This window comes from Nomascus leucogenys, chromosome 12, assembly GCF_006542625.1.
Source record: "Nomascus leucogenys isolate Asia chromosome 12, Asia_NLE_v1, whole genome shotgun sequence".
Lineage (NCBI taxonomy): Eukaryota > Metazoa > Chordata > Mammalia > Primates > Hylobatidae > Nomascus > Nomascus leucogenys.
In genome coordinates this window covers 98,359,912-98,369,633 of record NC_044392.1, presented here as the reverse complement: position 1 = coordinate 98,369,633, position 9,722 = coordinate 98,359,912, and the positions used below count along the sequence as shown (strand labels likewise).

General features: G+C 37.0%; 1 pseudogene; it reads right to left on the bottom strand.

Annotated features, from left to right (window-relative positions):
* Positions 1–7,367: 7,367 nt before the first annotated feature.
* LOC115837741 lies at positions 7,368–7,465 on the bottom strand (annotated as a pseudogene).
* Between the last annotated feature and the right edge of the window lie 2,257 nt (positions 7,466–9,722).

The window sequence follows — 9,722 nt, the reverse complement described above, 5'->3', positions numbered from 1 at the left end:
GTAAAGCAAAATGCTACCCAAACTGTTGGTAATTTATTAGTAAGTGTAACTTAAAATCAAATGCTTTTTGAGTTATAGAATGTGGAATAATCAACCTTTCAGGGTTCAAATGGGCCACAGATTTTCAAAAAGGACATCAACAGAAATAAACTGTAGAAAAGCTATTTGGACTGTCCTAAATCTAAAATAGCCCTAGTTCCCAAATATGTCTGTTCATGTGCTTCTTGTTATGCCTGACTACAAATTTGCTGACAGATGTCGTGTCTCTTAATAGTCAAATTTTCATATTTCTCCTTTGTTTACCCAGTAATTGCTCTCAGTAGTACCTCCTGACTTTACTCTTGCCAAAAACTAAACTTGGGTACTTTACGAGTGACCCTGACATTTTCTAGTAGCTCCTTATTTCCTCAGATGCCAAAACCAGCAACTAATACTTGAATATTTTTTCCATACCTGACAGAGCCTACAATCCCATCCCCCTATGACTGTCCAAATAAATACAGTTCAGCCATCAAAGTGAGTCAGAAGTAAGGTCACATACCTGGACCAGTGATAGAAAGGTTGGGCATTTGAACAGAAAATTAACGAATATTAAAGTGAGGAAGTTTAATGAATATTAAAGTTAGAAAGTGTAAGGTGTTTTCCTGCCCAGAGATTAGAAGACCTGACAAGTCTAGAACTCTAATACCCACAAATGGCCTATTGCAGCTTTATCAAGATGCACTCCACAGAATAATAACATGGGAAGATGCCCCCCAGATTGCCTTTCATGAGCAATAAATGTAGAAGCAGCTACACGACACAGCTTTTTTCTTAGAGATTCAGAAAGTGTATTAGCATATTAAAAGATTTTTTAAAGCCTGTCCATAAATAGACCTATTTATCTCTGTTTAATCTGATATTTAACCTGCTTTTTGCCAAACACTTTTAAATTTTTAATTTGTATATATTTATCTTGTAAAACATGTTGCCAAACTTTTTTGACCACTGAATACCTATTAAGATCTCAGAGAACTGGTATCCCAAGAAATATGCTTGAGAAAAAGCTGACCTTCTCAGACATTCATATATACCGCTGCTTCTTGATCACCTAGGGCTACCCTATAAGGTCAGGCATTGACCATTTGATGTCCTAAAGCTGTGTTTCTTAAACTTCTACATGCGTATGAGTCACTGGGGATCTTGTAAAAACAGAGACTCCGATTCAGGAGGTCTAAGGTGGGCTCTGAGAGTTGGGGTTTCTAACAAGCCTCCAGGTGATGCCAACGCTGCTGGTCCGTGTCACACTTTGACAAAGCTCTACAGGGACCTGGCAATGGGAAAATATGCATTTCTCCAATCTCTTTATCTTACCATTCTTAATAACAAATCTTCCTAAAATACTGCTTTCATTATGTCACTTTGCTGGTCAAAACTTTCAGTGCTTCCATCTTCTCTTCCACATTAGTCATTCAATGATAGACATTTATTAAACCTTTATTGTGTGGTAAATAGATTAAGAAAGCCTCTGTCCCTATATACTCAAGAAAGAGGTGGGTAAGAAACAAGGCACAGAATGCCAGGAGCCAAAACAATAGAGAATAGCTAATTTCAGTAATTCGAATGTGCTACATGACTAGACCAATGATTCCCAAAGTGTGTTGCCCAAAACATCAATGGAAACCATCAGCATCACCTGGAAACTTGTTAGAAGGCAAATTCTCAGGGCTCATCCTAGACCTACTTAATCAAAAACTTTAGAAGTGGGGTCTAGAAATCTGAGTTTTAACAAGCTCTCCAGATGGTTGAAAACCACTGGATTAGACAATCAGTAAGTTTCTCTCCAGCTCTAAAATTCTATCATTCTGACAGCTGATAGCTCTTTCAATGATTTTTGTTATCCAGACTTTTATAAACTAAAAGCATACTCTCTGGAATTAACTTCCGGGATTTAAAATCCACCTCTTACACTTAATTGCTGTTTACACTTGCACGTTACTTCAGTTGTCTATGCTTCAGATTATTATCTATAAAATGAGGGCAATAATAGTACCTATTTTCATATGGTTGTTCTGAAAATTAAATAAACTATAATAATATAAGTAGCTAACCAGGCAAGATGCCTGGCATGTGGTGCTTCAGATAATAACACAGTCATTACCCTCTTAATAAGGCCTTCCTTGGCCACTCTATCAAAATTGCCACCCACCCCTACCATTTCCTTGTCCCCTTCCCTGCTTTATTTTTCTCCTTTGCAGTTATTACTCTCTAACATACTACATATTTAAATTGTTGCTTTCTTTACTATCATTTTCCACTAGAATGTAAGAGCTATAAAGCTGCCAAAGATTTTTGTCCATTTTGCTAAGATCTATATCCCCAGTGTTCAGTATAGGGTTTGGCACATTATAAGCACTCAAAAAATATTGGTTGGGGCTGGGTGTGGTGGCTCATGCCTGTAATCCCAGCACTTTGGGAGGCCGAGGCGGGCAGAGAGCCTGAGCTCAAGAGTTTGAGACCAGCCTGGGCAACATAGTGAAAACCCATCTCTACCAAAAATACAAATTAATATATATAGGTTAGATGAATAAGTGAATAAATGTTAACTATTATTGATATTTATCTTATTACTAATAATTAGCAATCTAAACTTTCCTTATTGAAACAGTTTCTACTTCTTGTTCATTGCCACAAATTGCACTTATGTCCCATTCCATGCTCTACTCAAATTATGCCCCATTTCTAAGATGCCCTTCTGCCTAAATTCAGCCCATGGTAGACCCTGCTCAAGTTCTGCCTTTTCCTTTAATGTTCTCTGATGACTGAATGACTCTGATGATTCTGGCCCTATAGCTCTCTGAATGTCTACATTGTTTACTGTCTGTGCCATACAATTTAGCACTTGATTATCTTAATCTAGTGTCAGTGGAATGAGTAACTTTTAAGGAATTTACTGAAAGAGTCTGTGTCATTCATGCAATAAATATTCCACGAAAAATTGGAGGAACGAGGCCCCAAAGGAAACAATAGAAAACCTTATCATTAATTATCCATGTTGTCCTCGAATAATAAAAATAGCACTTTACATTTTACAAATGACCCATTAAGGCTGTTGGAATCAAAATGGAGTCCCTTATGTTTAAAAAAAATCTGAAAATAGAGCCAGGGAAGGCAGCAAAAAGAAGGCTCTCACACTTGTATACCTGATTACAAAACTTACCACAAAAGACTGCAAATACCAAAACCTTGCAGGAAGGCCACTGCACCCTTGTGTCCAACCTCAGACGGATGTTTTCCATGTGATTATATGTCTTTGTACCCAAGGATAATCATTTCAATAAAATTACGTAATATTCCTCATTTTTTCTGTAAAAACTCTTTGTCTTCCTTTACTTCTCTGAATACACACATAGTTTACTATGCACATTTCCCCACTGCAATGCCCTACTCTTGAATATTTTCTTTGAGAGAGCTTCTCTGTCACTTAAGTTGACACACTTTTTAACATATCATCCTAATTTTGATTACATGATCTCAAGGACTATGCATCCTTGGTCTCAAATTTTCAAAATATCTTTAGGTAAATTATGAAGAGACCATTTCCTGAACTGTAAAACATAAGAATAAATTGCGAAAGTCATAAAAGAAGCAGATAATTACCCAAGAAGTTGTCAAGTTCAGGGATGGAAAATAATTGGCTCTTTTGCCCTGAGTCCTCCTGCCAACTGGATCTGCAAAAGGCTTCACCATCATCCCCATGCAGCACTCGAGACAGGCATTATCAATTGATCAGAGCTGGCAGAAAAGGGGACACCTATTCGCCATGCTATCTTACTCTAACCATTCTGCTTTTAAAGGTAAAGGAAACAGATATTTAAAATTTTAAAGTGATTTACCTCTTACAAAGCACTTGTTAAAGTCGTTGGAATCAAAATGGAGTCACTTATGTAAAAAAGAAAAAAAAAATAGAGCCGGGCTCTATCTGTCCAGGTACATACGTGGTCATACATGGTGACAGAACCAAGACCTAAGCCAGCCTCCTGATTCTGTCCAGGGCTCTCTGTCCCTCTTACTCCATTTCTGAAATTCAGTACCTACATTTTCATTCTAAAGCAATCAAAACATAAGCAGCAAACCTTTGACAGTTTTCCTACTAATGCTCATTAATATAATGCTGAAATGAAAAATGACAGCCTCAAGTCAAGTGACGGACAGGGTTGGTTAGCCTGTTATTTTTTAGTTCAGTTTATTTACCTAAACCTAGAATATGTCATGACTGGAAATAGACAAAACAGATTATTCTAATTCTGCTGTCCTAGAAAAAGAAAAGGAAAATAGTCCTCATTAATAGGAACTGGGCTCAAATCCAGTCCTGAAATAACTTCCATTACTGAATCAACTTTTTAAAGGTGACTTTTCCTTTATTAATGGCAAAGCATTTTAAGCATAGCTTTAATTACTCAGTTTAATTTATAGGCAGACATACAGAGTTGGAAAAATATGAAAAAGAGGTGAGAGAGAGATAAACATCTACTTTAATATAATGACCATTCGCTCACTATGGAAATTATGCCCACATTATAATTTTTCCAGAGCCTCTCTCTGAATCACAGTTTCTAAATATTAAAATCACCTCTATAATGCAGTTGGAATAAAAACTGACTTGTCAAATTGTACCTAGTCAATTGATAATTCTATCTTGATTAACTCTCATTTTTTAGGCATACTATAATTGAAGCTGCTTTTTTTTTTTTTAAGAAAAATCATCATCTAACACAGTTAGAAATTGCTTCTGGCACTATCTGCTTACCTAAGGAAACCAGGATAACTGGCAGTTCTGTTACTTCACAGAGTTAATCCATTTTAGCAACTACGTTACTTAGTTACAAGGTACCAGCAGTTGGTCCTATAGTTTGTCCTTTCGCCCTGAGAAGGTGAGTCTGATACATATTTGAAGGAAGAAGGAGGAAAGCAGCAAGTACACAGAATCACTTCTCCTCAGCACGCACCCTGCCACCACCCTGGGGAGAAATGCTGAATCCACAGCTGAAGTTCAGGGTCTGGGCTGCCCCTCCTCCATGCAAAAGGGCAGTCAGTTCTAGGGTTCTTCCATCGTGTGGAAACAATTCCAAAGGCCCTCAGAAAAATCCAGCCACAAAGCTGGAGTGATTCTCACCTTAGCTCCCTAAGTTAGCCCAAAGATCACTGGTGTACTGGTGTACCATGAATTGGGGTCAAAGCAAGAATGTCACCAAGAGTTCTGGCCATATCCCACCATGCTAGCCTGGGCATGGTACCTTTAGACAAACAGGGTAGCCAGGACAAATTTTGACTTCTAGAAAGTAGACTAGTATTTCCTAAAGAATGGTGCAGGAAACATTGGAGAACTCTACTTTCTAGCCTAGTCATTACAAAAAATCAGAGATGGCTTCCCCTGTATCACATTACTGAATGAGTTTTTCAGGCAGTAGATTTAATCATCTGGAAAAGAGTACAAGTACCCCAACTCACTCAGCAAAAACATTTTTAGTAGTTGGCATCTAAGACACCATTCACAATTACTGGAAACCCTTTAAAACACTACCACGTTCATAATAAAAACCCAAGGCCAGGAGCGGTGGTCCACGCCCGTCATCTCAACACTTTGGGAGGCAGAGGCGGGAGGATTGCTTGAGCCCAGGAATTTGTGAGCAGCCTGGGCAACATAGCAAGACCTCATCTCTTGAAAAAAAAAAAAAGTCCTTGAGAAATGGCTATATGCTTGCTAAGTCTGACACAGTAGGTAGAAAATAAGTTTAAGAGTAGAAAGGACTTGATTGGGAATTATGGGAATTACAGTTTGGTCACTGCTCAGCTCTGTAACCTTGAGTGAAATCACTTCCCATCTCTCAGTCTAACTTTTCTCTTTTTAAAAATAATCATAATAAAACTAATTTCACAGTGGAGTCCTGAGGATTACATAAAAAACATAGAAAAAGTGTCTTCATAAAAATGCCTGGCCCAGCCAGGCGCGGTAGCTCCCGCCTGTAATCCCAGCACTTTGGGAGGCCGAGGCTGGCAGATCACGAGGTCAGGAGATCGAGACCATCCTGGCTAGCGTGGTGAAAGCCCGTCTCTACTAAAAATACAAAAAAAAAAAAATTGGCTGGGCGTGGTGGCGGGCGCCTGTAGTCCCAGCTACTCCGGAGGCTGAGGTAGGAGAATGGCATGAACCCGGGAAGCGGAGCTTGCAGTGAGCCGAGATCGTGCCACTGCACTCCAGCCTGGGTGACAGAGCAAGACTCCATCTCAAAAAAAAAAAAAAAAAAAAAAAGAACGAAAGAAAAAAGAAAAAAAAAAAGCCTGGCCCATGATTAAAAAAAAAAACTAAATAAATAATAATTATTTTCTTCTCCTATTTTCTTTTTACTAGTAAATATGCCAAATGATTTTAAATATTGTATATAGCTTAAAAACTTAAGTAACATGCCAGTGTCTTATCTATGCAACTGTTGTTTGTATTGCTAATTTGAAGCAACTACTATTTATGTATGTAATTATATGTGAAATTTGAATGAATTATAACTCTGGGCAATCATCTAGTTGAACAATTCAAATTGGTACCATAATCTGGATCTCCTTTTCCAGAAATACATTGCAACTTTATTTCTCTTCTAGTCAATCTCATTATGATGGAAGAGAAAGAGGGAAAATCTATGCCTCATCAGTTGAATAATAGCAATGTGTTATGGCCTCTTTTCCACTGAGTCCATTTCTTTTGTGTTAGATAACATGTATCTCTCAAAGTATTTTTGCTTATCTGTCTTCTAGAGCCTGCTTATGCATCTTATATTGCAAATATATCATTCTATTCAGTTTTAGAAGCAAGTATGTACAATTCTGAAAAAGGAGGAGAGAAAGAAATGCATGTTTGATGCATCTAAGAGAACAGGCAGAAACAGTCTATGGCCAAGGACAACAGCAGGCTTGTCCATCTGCCCATCATCAAACTGAACTGTGTCCACTAGTTATCAGCAGGCAGTGGCCAGTGGGCATCACACTAAAATAGAATTTCTGCCATTGGGAATACAAGGTGAGGAGGGAAGAAATTGTTTCAGAATCCATTTCTGCTTTGGCATGATGTATATAAAGAATTGCTGCTTGTTTCTTACACATAAATATAAAACTTCTTTCATTCTTTTTTTCATTTATTAAACATTTTCTGGATGCTTTTTAGAACCTAGGCACTGTGCTGGCCACCATGAATATACAGAATAATTTCTTTCTTTAGCAATTCTGTTTTATGAGGGGGACAGAGAAGCAAACAAATAATTATAATACAGTAAGATGACAGCTAATATACATACGATGTGCTATTGGAATCCAAAGAAAGAAGTAATTAACTATGCAAAAATATAGCAAGTTTACAAATTTGTGAGGCATCTTTGCAAGAGGCTATGCTAATCTTCTCTGTAATATTCCAATGTTGAGACCCACAGAAATGAGACCACTACAGGAGACCAACCGCAGAAGTAGAACAGAAAATCCAAGAATAAACAGATTGATCTTGATGAGTTATGTTTGTCTTAGGGTAGGAGAAAAAAGTGTTTATTGTCTTTATTTTCATTTATTACAGTCTTTTTTTATGTGTGTATATGTTTATGATATAATTTTTAACCTTAGCAATAGCATCTAAATGTCTCAACCTCTGTATTCTGTATCAGTATGCTTGATGGTATGACCATTGGAAAACATAGATAGAGATATGATATAAATGTAGATATAGATATAGATGCAGATTGTGAAATAGATTTAGATAGCTTCTTGTCTCTGGAAATACTACTTACAATACACTTTTTAAATTTTACAATAAAGCATTGTCTTTTAGGTAATTTCCTGAGAGAAAAGTGAAGATAAAGCATAGCATTTATTGGCACTTAGCAAAATTAAGATGTTAATACAAATACATCCTTAGTGTGCTTTCAGACATACTATAAAGGCTTCTTTTCGATTACAGAAATGAAGAAGGAATGAATTGAGGCACTCCAATTTAAGCTAAAGTAGAAAGTCTGGGTAAACTGTCAGCTTACTGTTTAAATGTCTGTTGGCTTTGTTACTAGCGCACAAATTTGGAAACAAAATTCACATCAGTTTCCGATAAAATTTATCGTTCCTCTTTGAGGCAATTTTTGGTGCTAATTTACCCAAGTCTCATCTTGGGTATCCCAGGCATTCCCCTGTGCTGTTCCTGAAACCATACATTGGCCTGGAGCTATTTGCGTAATAATATTGGTGTTCCCCCTCCATTCCCCAGTCACGGGAGCCAGTGGCACATTCTGAAAGGTACTCCAAGACATTTGCTCACCCCAGGAGCACCACAGTTTTAAGCATCAGGCTTAGCCAGGGTCTAAGTCTGCTTTGAAGAACCCACTCCAAAGACTAACAGCTGTCACTTTGCCTGTCTCTGTCCTGGTGGACACCAGAACTTAAATGGTCTATCCCCTGACGAATTCAAGAGAATATAGTCACATTGTTATTATTATCCATCAATTGTACAAGACATAAAAAGTCCTAAACTTACCTCTAATCTCTACTTTAGTCAGATAATTGACTTTTTTCACGTATCAAAATTTCATTTGTACCTTACCTACATGTAATGAAAACTACAATGCCTGTGGATATAGCCTAATGTTTTTATTCTTTCCACCTGTCAACTCTGTATAAGTAATTTGAGGTCACTGTTCTCAATGTGTTTCTCTTTTAATAATATCTAGCACAGCTTCACAGGCAACTTTATTTTTAATGAATGTTTCATTGATAGTGGTAGTGCTGGTGGTGTTGCCAGCTTTTCTGTTTCCACTCCAACAAGTATCCAAGTGTTGTCCTGTGAGTGAATAAAGTTTTGCCAAGATCTATGTTATTTTCTATGACTTTTATTACAAATTTCTAGCCAACATAGTTTTTCATTCCCTGTGTACGTAAAAACTGCAAAAAAATGGAATTTAAAAATAAAAAGTAAATGTCCTTACACAGTAATGGCTCAAGCCTTGAGTAATGGCTCAAGCCCAAGGAATCTGACTCATAAATGCTACGGAGAAAGTCATTCATTAATTGAAGGTCAAAGACATGCAAGCTACTTAACAATAAATGGAGGCCAACAGAAACATTAATTAGTGGAAATGTTTAAAAAGTAGACGTCACTGTGAAAGCGATGGCTTATTTCTGATGATGAAAGGTGTGTTATCTCTTCTAGGTTATTTATTAACAATAGCCAATATTCAGAAAAAAAAAGAGATAAATGAGCAACATGGAAAAAGGCTAGGTAATACCCAACTTATGAGCAGCTTCAAAACTCCAAGAGCATGCCAGTTGTATAGTTTTAAGAAAGTATTTTCCCTTACAGTATTGTAGACATGGTAGCAACACTTTGCTTTCAGCTCACATAAGCCAATCTAAACTATAATGTAGTTGAAATATAATATTGCCCTGGTAATTCTGTATTAAATTCACCTAACCCTTTGTAACACACTTCTGAATTTCTATCTGTGAATAATAACGAAAAAACACCATTTATTGAGCATATATGTACTACTTCTCAGGCACTGTGCCAATTTAATCCTTATCTCAGTCTGTAAGATAATTATTATTATTCTCTTTTACAGATGCGCAAACAACTTTAAAATTCTAAAACAATCTGCTATAGGCGTGAGTATGTTAATAATGCTGTATGTATGCATAAGAGAAAGTGTTCTCTAAGTCTGTCG